Raw genomic sequence first — 15,758 nt, 5'->3', positions numbered from 1 at the left:
AGACAGCTTTTCCTTGCCAATATCTCTCTTTTGCAAAGAGCTGCGCATTGGAAAATTCATGGCTATGCCGTGTAGATGATGGTCTAAACAGGAGGCTTTAAAATTTTCTTTCTAGTGTCCTTCGTTTGGGAGAAAAATGCAAAGGTACAAGACAGCTTTTCCTTGCCAATATCTCTCTTTTGCAAAGAGCTACGCATTGGAAAATTCAGGGCTATGTCGTGTAGATGATGGCCTAACAGGAGGCTTTAAAATTTTCTTTCTAGTGACCTTCGTTTGGGAGAAAAATGCAAAGGTACAAGACAGCTTTTCCTTGCCAATATCTCTCTTTTGCAAAGAGCTGCGCATTGGAAAATTCAGGGCTATGTCGTGTAGATGATGGCCTAACAGGAGGCTTTAAAATTTTCTTTCTAGTGTCCTTCGTTTGGGAGAAAAATGCAAAGGTACAAGACAGCTTTTCCTTGCCAATATCTCTCTTTTGCAAAGAGCTGCGCATTGGAAAATTCAGGGCTATGTCGTGTAGATGATGGCCTAACAGGAGGCTTTAAAATTTTCTTTCTAGTGTCCTTCGTTTGGGAGAAAAATGCAAAGGTACAAGACAGCTTTAACTTGCCAATATCTCTCTTTTGCAAAAAGCTACGCATTGGAAAATTCAGGGCTATGTCGTGTAGATGATGGCCTAACAGGAGGCTTTAAAATTTTCTTTCTAGTGTCCTTCGTTTGGGAGAAAAATGCAAAGGTACAAGACAGCTTTTCCTTGCCAATATCTCTCTTTTGCAAAGAGCTGCGCATTGGAAAATTCAGGGCTATGTCGTGTAGATGATGGCCTAACAGGAGGCTTTAAAATTTTCTTTCTAGTGTCCTTCGTTTGGGAGAAAAATGCAAAGGTACAAGACAGCTTTTCCTTGCCAATATCTCTCTTTTGCAAAGAGCTACGCATTGGAAAATTTAGGGCTATGCTGTGTAGATGAAGCACTAACAGGAGGCTTTAAAATTTTAATTCTAGTGTCCTTCGTTTGGGAGAAAAATGCAAAGGTACAAGACAGCTTTTCCTTGCCAATATCTCTCTTTTGCAAAGAGCTACGCATTGGAAAATTCAGGGCTATGCCGTGTAGATGAAGCACTAACAGGAGGCTTTAAAATTTTCATTCTAGTGTCCTTCGTTTGGGAGAAAAATGCAAAGGTACAAGACAGCTTATCTTTGCCAATATCTCTCTTTTGCAAAGAGCTGCGCATTGGAAAATTCAGGGCTATGTCGTGTAGATGATGGCCTAACAGGAGGCTTTAAAATTTTCTTTCTAGTGTCCTTCGTTTGGGAGAAAAATGCAAAGGTACAAGACAGATTTTCCTTGCCAATATCTCTCTTTTGCAAAGAGCTGCGCATTGGAAAATTCAGGGCTATGTCGTGTAGATGATGGCCTAACAGGAGGCTTTAAAATTTTCTTTCTAGTGTCCTTCGTTTGGGAGAAAAATGCAAAGGTACAAGACAGCTTTTCCTTGCCAATATCTCTCTTTTGCAAAGAGCTGCGCATTGGAAAATTCAGGGCTATGCCGTGTAGATGAAGCACTAACAGGAGGCTTTAAAATTTTCATTCTAGTGTCCTTCGTTTGGGAGAAAAATGCAAAGGTACAAGACAGCTTTTCCTTGCCAATATCTCTCTTTTGCAAAGAGCTGCGCATTGGAAAATTCAGGGCTATGCCGTGTAGATGATGGCCTAACATGAGGCTTTAAAATTTTCATTCTAGTGTCCTTCGTTTGGGAGAAAAATGCAAAGGTACAAGACAGCTTTTCCTTGCCAATATCTCTCTTTTGCAAAGAGCTGCGCATTGGAAAATTCATGGCTATGCCGTGTAGATGATGGTCTAACAGGTGGCTTTAAAATTTTCTTTCTAGTGTCCTTCGTTTGGGAGAAAAATGCAATGGTACAAGACAGCTTTTCCTTGCCAATATCTCTCTTTTGCAAAGAGCTGCGCATTGGAAAATTCAGGGCTATGTCTTGTAGATGATGGCCTAACAGGAGGCTTTAAAATTTTCATTCTAGTGTCCTTCGTTTGGGAGAAAAATGCAAAGGTACAAGACAGCTTTTCTTTGCCAATATCTCTCTTTTGCAAAGAGCTGCGCATTGGAAAATTCAGGGCTGTGTCGTGTAGATGATGGCCTAACAGGAGGCTTTAAAATTTTCTTTCTAGTGTCCTTCGTTTGGGAGAAAAATGCAAAGGTACAAGACAGCTTTTCCTTGCCAATATCTCTCTTTTGCAAAGAGACTGCGCATTGAAAAATTCAGGGCTATACCGTGTAGATGAAGCACTAACAGGAGGCTTTAAAATTTTCATTCTAGTGTCCTTCGTTTGGGAGAAAAATGCAAAGGTACAAGACAGCTTTTCCTTGCCAATATCTCTCTTTTGCAAAGAGCTGCACATTGGAAAATTCAGGGCTATGCCGTGTAGATGATGGCCTAACAGGAGGCTTTAAAATTTTCATTCTAGTGTCCTTCGTTTGGGAGAAAAATGCAAAGGTACAAGACAGCTTTTCCTTGCCAATATCTCTCTTTTGCAAAGAGCTGCGCATTGGAAAATTCATGGCTATGCCGTGTAGATGATGGTCTAACAGGAGGCTTTAAAATTTTCTTTCTAGTGTCCTTCGTTTGGGAGAAAAATGCAATGGTACAAGACAGCTTTTCCTTGCCAATATCTCTCTTTTGCAAAGAGCTGCGCATTGGAAAATTCAGGGCTATGTCTTGTAGATGATGGCCTAACAGGAGGCTTTAAAATTTTCATTCTAGTGTCCTTCGTTTGGGAGAAAAATGCAAAGGTACAAGACAGCTTTTCCTTGCCAATATCTCTCTTTTGCAAAGAGCTGCGCATTGGAAAATTCAGGGCTATGTCGTGTAGATGATGGCCTAACAGGAGGCTTTAAAATTTTCTTTCTAGTGTCCTTCGTTTGGGAGAAAAATGCAAAGGTACAAGACAGCTTTTCCTTGCCAATATCTCTCTTTTGCAAAGAGCTACGCATTGGAAAATTCAGGGCTATGTCGTGTAGATGATGGCCTAACAGGAGGCTTTAAAATTTTCTTTCTAGTGACCTTCGTTTGGGAGAAAAATGCAAAGGTACAAGACAGCTTTTCCTTGCCAATATCTCTCTTTTGCAAAGAGCTGCGCATTGGAAAATTCAGGGCTATGTCGTGTAGATGATGGCCTAACAGGAGGCTTTAAAATTTTAATTCTAGTGTCCTTCGTTTGGGAGAAAAATGCAAAGGTACAAGACAGCTTTTCCTTGCCAATATCTCTCTTTTGCAAAGAGCTGCGCATTGGAAAATTCATGGCTATGCCGTGTAGATGGTGGTCTAAACAGGAGGCTTTAAAATTTTCTTTCTAGTGTCCTTCGTTTGGGAGAAAAATGCAAAGGTACAAGACAGCTTTTCCTTGCCAATATCTCTCTTTTGCAAAGAGCTGCGCATTGGAAAATTCAGGGCTATGTCGTGTAGATGATGGCCTAACAGGAGGCTTTAAAATTTTAATTCTAGTGTCCTTCGTTTGGGAGAAAAATGCAAAGGTACAAGACAGCTTTTCCTTGCCAATATCTCTCTTTTGCAAAGAGCTGCGCATTGGAAAATTCATGGCTATGCCGTGTAGATGATGGTCTAAACAGGAGGCTTTAAAATTTTCTTTCTAGTGTCCTTCGTTTGGGAGAAAAATGCAAAGGTACAAGACAGCTTTTCCTTGCCAATATCTCTCTTTTGCAAAGAGCTACGCATTGGAAAATTCAGGGCTATGTCGTGTAGATGATGGCCTAACAGGAGGCTTTAAAATTTTCTTTCTAGTGACCTTCGTTTGGGAGAAAAATGCAAAGGTACAAGACAGCTTTTCCTTGCCAATATCTCTCTTTTGCAAAAAGCTGCGCATTGGAAAATTCAGGGCTATGTCGTGTAGATGATGGCCTAACAGGAGGCTTTAAAATTTTCTTTCTAGTGTCCTTCGTTTGGGAGAAAAATGCAAAGGTACAAGACAGCTTTTCCTTGCCAATATCTCTCTTTTGCAAAGAGCTGCGCATTGGAAAATTCAGGGCTATGTCGTGTAGATGATGGCCTAACAGGAGGCTTTAAAATTTTCTTTCTAGTGTCCTTCGTTTGGGAGAAAAATGCAAAGGTACAAGACAGCTTTAACTTGCCAATATCTCTCTTTTGCAAAAAGCTACGCATTGGAAAATTCAGGGCTATGTCGTGTAGATGATGGCCTAACAGGAGGCTTTAAAATTTTCTTTCTAGTGTCCTTCGTTTGGGAGAAAAATGCAAAGGTACAAGACAGCTTTTCCTTGCCAATATCTCTCTTTTGCAAAGAGCTGCGCATTGGAAAATTCAGGGCTATGTCGTGTAGATGATGGCCTAACAGGAGGCTTTAAAATTTTCTTTCTAGTGTCCTTCGTTTGGGAGAAAAATGCAAAGGTACAAGACAGCTTTTCCTTGCCAATATCTCTCTTTTGCAAAGAGCTACGCATTGGAAAATTTAGGGCTATGCCGTGTAGATGAAGCACTAACAGGAGGCTTTAAAATTTTAATTCTAGTGTCCTTCGTTTGGGAGAAAAATGCAAAGGTACAAGACAGCTTTTCCTTGCCAATATCTCTCTTTTGCAAAGAGCTACGCATTGGAAAATTCAGGGCTATGCCGTGTAGATGAAGCACTAACAGGAGGCTTTAAAATTTTCATTCTAGTGTCCTTCGTTTGGGAGAAAAATGCAAAGGTACAAGACAGCTTTTCTTTGCCAATATCTCTCTTTTGCAAAGAGCTGCGCATTGGAAAATTCAGGGCTATGTCGTGTAGATGATGGCCTAACAGGAGGCTTTAAAATTTTCTTTCTAGTGTCCTTCGTTTGGGAGAAAAATGCAAAGGTACAAGACAGCTTTTCCTTGCCAATATCTCTCTTTTGCAAAGAGACTGCGCATTGAAAAATTCAGGGCTATACCGTGTAGATGAAGCACTAACAGGAGGCTTTAAAATTTTCATTCTAGTGTCCTTCGTTTGGGAGAAAAATGCAAAGGTACAAGACAGCTTTTCCTTGCCAATATCTCTCTTTTGCAAAGAGCTGCGCATTGGAAAATTCAGGGCTATGCCGTGTAGATGATGGCCTAACAGGAGGCTTTAAAATTTTCATTCTAGTGTCCTTCGTTTGGGAGAAAAATGCAAAGGTACAAGACAGCTTTTCCTTGCCAATATCTCTCTTTTGCAAAGAGCTGCGCATTGGAAAATTCATGGCTATGCCGTGTAGATGATGGTCTAACAGGAGGCTTTAAAATTTTCTTTCTAGTGTCCTTCGTTTGGGAGAAAAATGCAATGGTACAAGACAGCTTTTCCTTGCCAATATCTCTCTTTTGCAAAGAGCTGCGCATTGGAAAATTCAGGGCTTTGTCTTGTAGATGATGGCCTAACAGGAGGCTTTAAAATTTTCATTCTAGTGTCCTTCGTTTGGGAGAAAAATGCAAAGGTACAAGACAGCTTTTCCTTGCCAATATCTCTCTTTTGCAAAGAGCTACGCATTGGAAAATTCATGGCTATGCCGTGTAGATGATGGTCTAACAGGAAGCTTTAAAATTTTCATTCTAGTGTCCTTCGTTTGGGAGAAAAATGCAATGGTACAAGACAGCTTTTCCTTGCCAATATCTCTCTTTTGCAAAGAGCTACGCATTGGAAAATTCAGGGCTATGCCGTGTAGATGAAGCACTAACAGGAGGCTTTAAAATTTTCATTCTAGTGTCCTTCGTTTGGGAGAAAAATGCAAAGGTACAAGACAGCTTTTCTTTGCCAATATCTCTCTTTTGCAAAGAGCTGCGCATTGGAAAATTCAGGGCTATGTCGTGTAGATGATGACCTAACAGGAGGCTTTAAAATTTTCTTTCTAGTGTCCTTCGTTTGGGAGAAAAATGCAAAGGTACAAGACAGCTTTTCCTTGCCAATATCTCTCTTTTGCAAAGAGACTGCGCATTGAAAAATTCATGGCTATGCCGTGTAGATGATGGTCTAACAGGAGGCTTTAAAATTTTCATTCTAGTGTCCTTCGTTTGGGAGAAAAATGCAAAGGTACAAGACAGCTTTTCCTTGCCAATATCTCTCTTTTGCAAAGAGCTGCGCATTGGAAAATTCAGGGCTATGCCGTGTAGATGATGGTCTAACAGGAGGCTTTAAAATTTTCTTTCTAGTGTCCTTCGTTTGGGAGAAAAATGCAATGGTACAAGACAGCTTTTCCTTGCCAATATCTCTCTTTTGCAAAGAGCTGCGCATTGGAAAATTCAGGGCTATGTCTTGTAGATGATGGCCTAACAGGAGGCTTTAAAATTTTCATTCTAGTGTCCTTCGTTTGGGAGAAAAATGCAAAGGTACAAGACAGCTTTTCCTTGCCAATATCTCTCTTTTGCAAAGAGCTACGCATTGGAAAATTCATGGCTATGCCGTGTAGATGATGGTCTAACAGGAGGCTTTAAAATTTTCTTTCTAGTGTCCTTCGTTTGGGAGAAAAATGCAATGGTACAAGACAGCTTTTCCTTGCCAATATCTCTCTTTTGCAAAGAGCTGCGCATTGGAAAATTCAGGGCTATGTCGTGTAGATGATGGCCTAACAGGAGGCTTTAAAATTTTCTTTCTAGAGTCCTTCGTTTGGGAGAAAAATGCAAAGGTACAAGACAGCTTTTCCTTGCCAATATCTCTCTTTTGCAAAGAGCTACGCATTGGAAAATTCAGGGCTATGTCGTGTTGATGATGGCCTAACAGGAGGCTTTAAAATTTTCTTTCTAGTGACCTTCGTTTGGGAGAAAAATGCAAAGGTACAAGACAGCTTTTCCTTGCCAATATCTCTCTTTTGCAAAGAGCTGCGCATTGGAAAATTCAGGGCTATGTCGTGTAGATGATGGCCTAACAGGAGGCTTTAAAATTTTAATTCTAGTGTCCTTCGTTTGGGAGAAAAATGCAAAGGTACAAGACAGCTTTTCCTTGCCAATATCTCTCTTTTGCAAAGAGCTGCGCATTGGAAAATTCAGGGCTATGTCGTGTAGATGATGGCCTAACAGGAGGCTTTAAAATTTTAATTCTAGTGTCCTTCGTTTGGGAGAAAAATGCAAAGGTACAAGACAGCTTTTCCTTGCCAATATCTCTCTTTTGCAAAGAGCTGCGCATTGGAAAATTCATGGCTATGCCGTGTAGATGATGGTCTAACAGGAGGCTTTAAAATTTTCTTTCTAGTGTCCTTCGTTTGGGAGAAAAATGCAATGGTACAAGACAGCTTTACCTTGCCAATTTCTCTCTTTTGCAAAGAGCTGCGCATTGGAAAATTCAGGGCTATGTCGTGTAGATGATGGCCTAACAGGAGGCTTTAAAATTTTCTTTCTAGTGTCCTTCGTTTGGGAGAAAAATGCAAAGGTACAAGACAGCTTTTCCTTGCCAATATCTCTCTTTTGCAAAGAGCTACGCATTGGAAAATTCAGGGCTATGTCGTGTAGATGATGGCCTAACAGGAGGCTTTAAAATTTTCTTTCTAGTGACCTTCGTTTGGGAGAAAAATGCAAAGGTACAAGACAGCTTTTCCTTGCCAATATCTCTCTTTTGCAAAGAGCTACGCATTGGAAAATTCAGGGCTATGTTTAGCAAGGGATAGTGGGTGACTGCGGCAGGGGTCGCAGGTATAGTGGTTGACTGAGGCAGCGGTGACTGGGAGATAGTGGGTAACTGAGGCAGGGGTGAAACGGAAAGTGTGTGACTCAGGCAGGGGTGATAGGGAGATAGTGGGCAGCATATCTCTGCCTCACTGCAGCAGCACATTCCTGCTTCACTGACAGCAGCACATCCCTGCAACGTTGACAGTAGCACATCCCTGCAACATTGACGGCAGTACATCCCTGCCTCATTGACGGCAGCACATCCCTGCCTCACTTATAGCAGCACATCCCTGCCTCGCTGACAGCAGCACATCACTGCCTCGCTGACAGCAGCACATCACTGCTTCACTGACAGCAGCACATCACTGCTTCACTGACAGCAGCACATCCCTGCCTCACTGGCAGCAGCACATCCCTGCTTTACTGACAGCTGTATATAGGGCCTAATTAAGACCTGATCCCTGCTGTGCATATTCACACAACAGGAGATCAGGTCTGAAGTGCGTGTGTGCTGGTGCCACAGTGCACCGGCACATGCCAGAGATGCGATCAGCATCTCTGCCCAGTGAGCGCCTCTGCCTGATTGACAGGCAGAGGCGGTCACTGGGCAGGAGGAGTCGGGCCAGCGGCGTTGTGCCACCATTTTGGGGGCACAGTCAGGACAACGCAGACATGACCGGACCGTATGGGGGCGGGCCGTGACGGCTGTGTGACCCGGACAGCAACAGGCCTTATTTACTAAAATCTCAGATACTTTTTATGGCACTTATGTGCAGTCTAGTTTGCACAGTTGATAGAGTGTTGATCTTGCACTATCAATGTAAGCCTCACATAGGTTTGATACACATGTAAGTTTGTTTTTATTTTACTACATTGTGGTTTGTGGCTCTATACCATGTAATGCATGTCTTTTAACAGTAGTCAAGTCTTCCAATGTGCTTGTTAGTGAAACCCAATACATAGCTTTATTTTATTTTGTTTCTTCAAATATTGAATGCATATGTCTTATAACTTTTTAATTCAATATATAAACATTTTTATTATAAGATTTTCAATGACACAAGTACATCCAAGTTGCAGATTATGGATTGTGAAGTACAAATCAACCATATAAACAATTTAAGCAATTTAAATTGCATGCAGGTAGTAGAATGTCAAACTCCTTGGATGAGAGTTGGTCGTAATAAACTAGGATAGAAAAGAATAAAGTAGAAAATAAGATTTTAAACCTACAGGTAAATCTTTTTCTCGTAGTCCGTAGAGGATGCTGGGGACTCCGTAAGGACCATGGGGATAAACGGGCTCCGCAGGAGACATGGGCACTTTAAGAAAGACTTTAGTTCTGGGTGTGCAGTGGCTCCTCCCTCTATGCCCCTCTATGCCACAGTTAGAGAAACTGTGCCCAGAGGAGACTGACAGTATGAGAAAAGGATTTTGTTAATCCAGGGCAAGATTCATACCAGCCACACCAATCACACCGTATAACTTGTGATAAACTACCCAGAAATGAGTACGAAAAAACAACATACTGTAGCATCAGTGCAGGACCGATGCAACTATAACATAACCCTTATTGAAGCAATAACTATATACAAGTATTGCAGAAGTAGTCCGCACTTGGGACGGGCGCCCAGCATCCTCTACGGACTACGAGAAAAAGATTTACCGGTAGGTTTAAAATCTTATTTTCTCTAACGTCCTAGAGGATGCTGGGGACTCCGTAAGGACCATGGGGATTATACCAAAGCTCCAAAACGGGCAGGAAAGTGCGGATGACTCTGCAGCACCGATTGAGCAAACATGAGTTCCTCCTCAGCCAGGGTATCAAACTTATAGTATTTTGAAAAGGTGTTTGAACCTGACCAAGTAGCAGCTCGACACAGCTGTAGTGCCGAGACCCCTCGGGCAGCCGCCCAAGAAGAGCCCACTTTCCTCGTGGAATGGGCCTTGACCGATTTCGGTAACTGCAATCCAGCCATAGAATGCGCTTGCTGAATCGTGTTACAAATCCGGCGAGCAATAGCCTGCTTTGAAGCAGGGGCACCAATCTTGTTGGTTGCATACAGGACAAACAGCGCTTCAGTTTTCCTGACTCTAGCCGTCCTGGCCACGTAAATTTTCAAAGCCCTGACCACATCAAGTAACTCGGAATCCTCCAAGTCACGCGTAGCCAAAGGCACCACAATAGGTTGGTTCATATGAAAAGATGAGACCACTTTTGGTAGGAATTGAGGACGGGTCCGCAATTCCGCTCTATCCACATGGAACACCAAATATGGGCTTTTATGTGACAAAGCTGCTAATTCCGACACTCGCCTAGCCGAAGCCAAGGCTAATAACATGACCACCTTCCACGTGAGATATTTTAACTCCACCGTTTTAAGTGGTTCAAACCAGTGTGATTTTAGAAAACTTAACACCACGTTAAGGTCCCAAGGTGCCACCGGAGGCACAAAAGGAGGCTGAATATGCAGCACTCCTTTTACAAAAGTCTGAACTTCTGGAAGAGAAACCAATTCTTTTTGAAAGAAAATGGATAAGGCCGAAATCTGGACCTTAATAGAGCCTAATTTTAGGCCCAAATTCACTCCAGTTTGTAGGAAGTGAAGGAAACGGCCCAGATGGAATTCTTCCATAGGAGCATTCCTGGCCTCACACCAAGAAACATAATTTCGTCATATACGGTGTAATGTTTTGACGTTACATCCTTCCTAACCTTTATCAGCGTAGGGATGACCTCAACCGGAATGCCTTTCACTGCTAGGATCCGGCTTTCAACCGCCATGCCGTCAAACACAGCCGCGGTAAGTCTTGGAACAGACAGGGCCCCTGATGCAACAGGTCCTGTCTTAGAGGAAGAGGCCACGGATCTTCTGTGAGCATTTCCTGCAGATCCGGAAACCAGGTCCTCCGTGGCCAATCTGGAACAATGAGGATTGTTCTCACTCCTCTTTGTCTTATTATCCTCAACACCTTGGGTATGAGAGGAAGAGGAGGAAATACATAGACCGGCCGGAACACCCACGGTGTCACTAGGGCATCTACAGCTACTGCCTGAGGGTCTCTTGACCTTGCGCAATACCTCTGTAGCTTTTTGTTGAGCCGGGACGCCATCATGTCTATCTGTGGCAGTTCCCACCAACTTGTAATCTGTGCAAAGACTTCCTGATGAAGTCCCCACTCTCCCGGATGTAGGTTGTGTCTGCTGAGGAAGTCTGCTTCCCAGTTGTCCACTCCCGGAATGAACACTGCTGACAGTGCGCTTGCGTGATTCTCCACCCAACGAAGAATTCTGGTGGCTTGTGCCATCGCCACTCTGCTCCTTGTGCCGCCTTGGCGGTTTACATGAGCCACTGCGGTGATGTTGTCTGACTGGATCAGAACCGGTTGGTCGCAAAGTAAGGTTTCCGCTTGACGTAGGGCATTGTATATGGCCCCTAGTTTCAGGATGTTGATGTGAAGACAAGTCTCTTGACTTGACCAAAGACCTTGGAAATTTCTTCCCTGTGTGACTGCTCCCCAACCTTGGAGGCTTGCATCTGTGGTCACCAGGATCCAGTCCTGAATGCCGAATCTGCGTCACTCGAGACGGTGAGCACTCTGCAGCCACCACAGGAGTGATACCCTGACCCTGGGGGACAGGGTGATCAACCAATGCATCTGTAAATGTGACCCAGACCACTTGTCCAGTAGGTCCCATTGGAAAGTCCTCGCATGGAACCTGCCGAATGGAATGGCTTCGTATGATGCCACCATCTTTCCCAGGACTCGAGTGCAGTGATGCACTGACACAAGTTTTGGTTTCAATAGGTTCCTGACAAGAGTCATGAGTTCCTGGGCCTTTTCTATCGGGAGATAAACCCTCTTCTGGTCTGTGTCCAGAATCATGCCCAAGAAAGACAGACGAGTCGTAGGAACCAACTGCGACTTTGGGATATTGAAAATCCAGCCGAAAATCCAGTGAAAGTGATACGCTGTTCAGCAACTGCTCTCTTGATCTCGCTTTTATGAGATCGCTCAAGTACGGGATAATTGTGACACCTTGCTTGCGCAGGAGAACCATCATTTCCGCCATTACCTTGGTGAAAATTCTCTGGGCCGTGGAGAGACCAAACAGCAACGTCTGAAATTGGCAATGACAGTCCTGTACCGCAAATCTGAGGTACGCCTGATGAGATGGATAAATGGGAACATGAAGGTATGCATCCTGTACACAAATGCGGACAACAGGTGTCAAGCCGTATGTTGCCTTTGTCAAGCTGTAATAAGTAGGGGTAAGGACGTTAACCACCTCAGAACATCCTCCCTTATACGTCACCTGCAGCGCATTAATCATAAGTCAGTGACAAGTTCAAAAACTTTGGATGACAGCGGAAGCAGTCCACTGACCTCTAAATCCCTTCCTCTTGTAACCAAGCTCCTGCAAACCACACCACCAACTCCCTCAGTGTCAATTTCCTCCTTAGACAGGAAAGCCAATAGTCCTGCAGGCCATGTCACTGGCACGTCTGACGAGTCCTCTCCTGCCTGGGATTCCTCCGATGCATCCTTGAGTGTAACGCCTACTGCTGCTGGCGCTGCTGTTGTTGCTGCTGGGAGTCGATCGTCATCCCAGAGGGGAAGTCGGAAGACCACTTGTACTACTTCCAGTAGACAATTGACTGTCCAACAGTCCTTTGCGAGGAAGATGAAATATCACAGCAGTCATCCTGCTGCAAAGCGGATAACTCAGGTCTTGTCAGCCTGGGTGGTGAGAAATGTGGTTCCGGTATCCATCGTTAATTCAGAGGCAACTAGAGACTTGATTGAGGTACTGTGTCCCCGGTACCAAATGCCATCTAGGTTCCATTTCTCTAGGCAGGCGATACCGAAAATGTACACAGACCTCAAAAAAGAGTCACCAGTGTCCTAAAAAAAGCAGTTGTACCCAATGTCCACTAGTCCACATGTCCGTGGTTAAGTGGAGCAGGGCAGACTCAGGGCTATATGACTGTGACAGCCCACTGGGTAGATGTATTGCCTCCCGCAGCAAGAACAGCAGCGGCGGCACCAGTAGCAGCATCTCGCAAATGCCAACTCGTTCCTAGGCAGGCTACGCTTTGTATCACCGCTTTCCATAAGAGGCACACAGCTGACAACCTCTTACGGAAACTGAGGAACATCATCGCAGAATGGCTTACCCCAATTGAACTCTCCTGAGATTTGTGACATCGGACAACGCCACCAATATTGTGCGTACATTACATCTGGGCAAATTCCAGCACGTCCCATGTTTTGCACATACATTGAATTTGGTGGTGCAGAATTATTTAAAAAATGACAGGGGCGTGCAAGAGATGCTGTCGGTGGCCCAAAGAATTGCGGGCCACTTTCTGCATTCAGCCACCGCGTGCCGAAGACTGGAGCACCACCAAACATTCCTGAACCTGCCCTGCCATCCTCTGAAGCAAGAGGTGGTAACGAGGTGGAATTCAACCCTCTATATGCTTCAGAGGATGGAGGAGCAGCAAAAGGCCATTCAAGCCTATACATCTACTCACGATATAGGCAAAGTAGGGGGAATGCACCTGACTCAAGCGCAGTGGAGAATGATTTCAACGTTGTGCAAGGTTCTGCAACCCTTTGAACTTGCCACACGTGAAGTCAGTTCAGACACTGCCAGCCTGAGTCAGGTCATTCCCCTCATCAGGCTTTTGCAGAAGAAGCTGGAGACATTGAAGGAGGAGCTAAAACAGAGCGATTCCGCTAGGCATGTGGGACTTGTGGATGGAGCCCTTAATTCGCTTAACCAGGATTCAATCTGTTGAAATCAGAGCAATACATTTTGGCCACCGTACTCGATCCTAGATTTAAAACCTACATTGTATCTCTCTTTCCGGCAGACACAAGTCTGCAGAGGTTCAAAGACCTGCTGGTGAGAAAATTGTCAAGTCAAGCGGAACGTGACCCGTCAACAGCTCCTCCTTCACATTCTCCCGCAACTGGGGGTGCGAGGAAAAGGCTAAGAATTCCGAGCCCACCCGCTGGCGGTGATGCAGGGCAGTCTGGAGTGAGTGCTGACATCTGGTCCGGACTGAAGGACCTGGCAACGATTACTGACATGTCGTCTACTGTCACTGCATATGATTCTGTCACCTTTGAAAGAATGGTGGAGGATTATATGAGTGACCGCATCCAGGTAGGCACGTCAGACAGTCCGTATGTATACTGGCAGGAAAAAGAGGCAATTTGGAGGCCCTTGCACAAACTGGCTTTATTCTACCTAAGTTGCCCTCCCTCCAGTGTGTACTCCAAAAGAGTGTTTAGTGCAGCCGCTCACCTTGTCAGCAATCGGTGTACGAGGTTACTTCCAGAAAATGTGGAGAAGATGATGATCATCAAAATGATTTATAATCAATTCCTCCGTGGAGACATTCACCAGCAATTGCCTCCAGAAAGTACACAGGGATCTGAGATGGTGGATTCCAGTGGGGACGAATTAATAATCTGTGAGGAGGGCGATGTACACAGTGAAAGGGGTGAGGAATCGGAGGATGATGAGGTGGACATCTTGCCTCTGTAGAGCCAGTTGGTGCAAGGAGAGATTGATTGCTTCTTTTTTGGTGGGGGCCCAAACCACCCAGTCATTTCAGTCAGCCGTGTGGCAGACCCTGTTGCTGAAATGATGGGTTCGTCAATGTTTTTCTTTTCAATCTAAGCCCCTGCAGTTTTCTGTAAGAATCTGCTTCGCTATGATGATCAACAAGTCACAAGGGCAAACACTCAGGGCTGGAGGCGTAGATCTTAGGACCAGCTGCTACAAGCATGGCAAAGGTGTCACTATCATTGGTGACACCCAGAGAGGCAGCGAGGGAGATTGTAATGCAGTGCGCGCAGATAAGCAGCGCAATGGTAAAAAGGAGGCATGGTCTCATAGGTAGGGGTGTGGCCTGTTGGCCTGAATCTCCATTTTGTTGCTCCGGGTATCCCGGGGGTTGGGGGCTGCACCCGGGGACTAGTGTGTGAGTGGTGCTGGCTCCTGCACAGTGACAGAAACTGGGTGTTGCACGTAATGTCACAGTGAAACACCCATATTCTGTCACTGAAGAGGAGCCGGCACTTTGGTGTCACCCCCCTTGGCGGGTGACACTCGGGTGTGGGCCGCAACCCCATTGTGATGCCACTGACCCATGGAAAGCTTTACGTGGCTTACCCATGTGTTAGCAGCCCCAAGCATCTTTTGTGTTAGTCCCTGAAGAAAAACTTCAAATATTTACAAATAAATTTTGTAATCAATGGGCCTAATTCAGTAAGGATTGCAAATTCCGCTAAGTAACAGAATTTGCAATCCTTTGGTTCACATGCTGGGGCCACCCAGCATGCCGCCTCCCTTCTTGACCACGCTGAAATTGCAGTCGCAGTGCAGTTCAGCGTGATCATAAAAAATGGGTTAGCCTCCAGTTGGTGCAGACTGTATGTGTGCGCAGGAAGCCGCCACCATTTTTGTGATCGCAGCTGCTGCATGTGATGTCATGCAGCCGCTCTGACCACGCCTCCTGTTTCTCCGTTGCCGACCCCATTTTGAAGCCCTGCCCACGCACCGCTCCATCTCTGACTTAGAAATGGAGTGTTGCTGACCCCCCCCCCCCCTGCACCGATTGACAGTCAGAGGCGATCGCATTATCTGCGGGGTGCCGCAGAAAATTCAGGCGCATGCGTATGCTCTTAGCAATTTTTGCAGTTGGATTGCTTATTGCGATTGCAATCCAACCTGAATCAGGCTCTATTACCTATCACAATGCACTGCGGGTAGTACAAAATGGGGTTAATATAAGAGAAAACTCCCCAGAGCTGTGCTCCTTAACTGTCCCTGGTGGCTAGTGTAGCGGCTGCCCAGTAATCAGTGTCCACGCCAGTGCGCACATGGCCCGCCCCCTACAGCCACGCTGGATCACGGTATAGTGCGGGCACAGAAGTACCTTACCTCCCTTTCATCAGCGGCCTCGTGATCCCGGAGGGCGGTGTGTGTGTGACTGACCTTAGGAAGAAACTGGAGCCTCCGCTGCAGTGACCCAGCAACCAGGGCACGGGAGTATACTGCGCCGCTGGGAGTGATGGAGCTGCAGTAAAGATGTCTATTAG

Source organism: Pseudophryne corroboree, unplaced genomic scaffold (assembly GCF_028390025.1).
Source record: "Pseudophryne corroboree isolate aPseCor3 unplaced genomic scaffold, aPseCor3.hap2 scaffold_642, whole genome shotgun sequence".
In the NCBI taxonomy this organism is placed as follows: Eukaryota; Metazoa; Chordata; class Amphibia; order Anura; family Myobatrachidae; genus Pseudophryne; species Pseudophryne corroboree.
The sequence above is the reverse complement of the archived record's forward strand: the minus strand, read 5'-3'. Positions refer to the sequence as shown.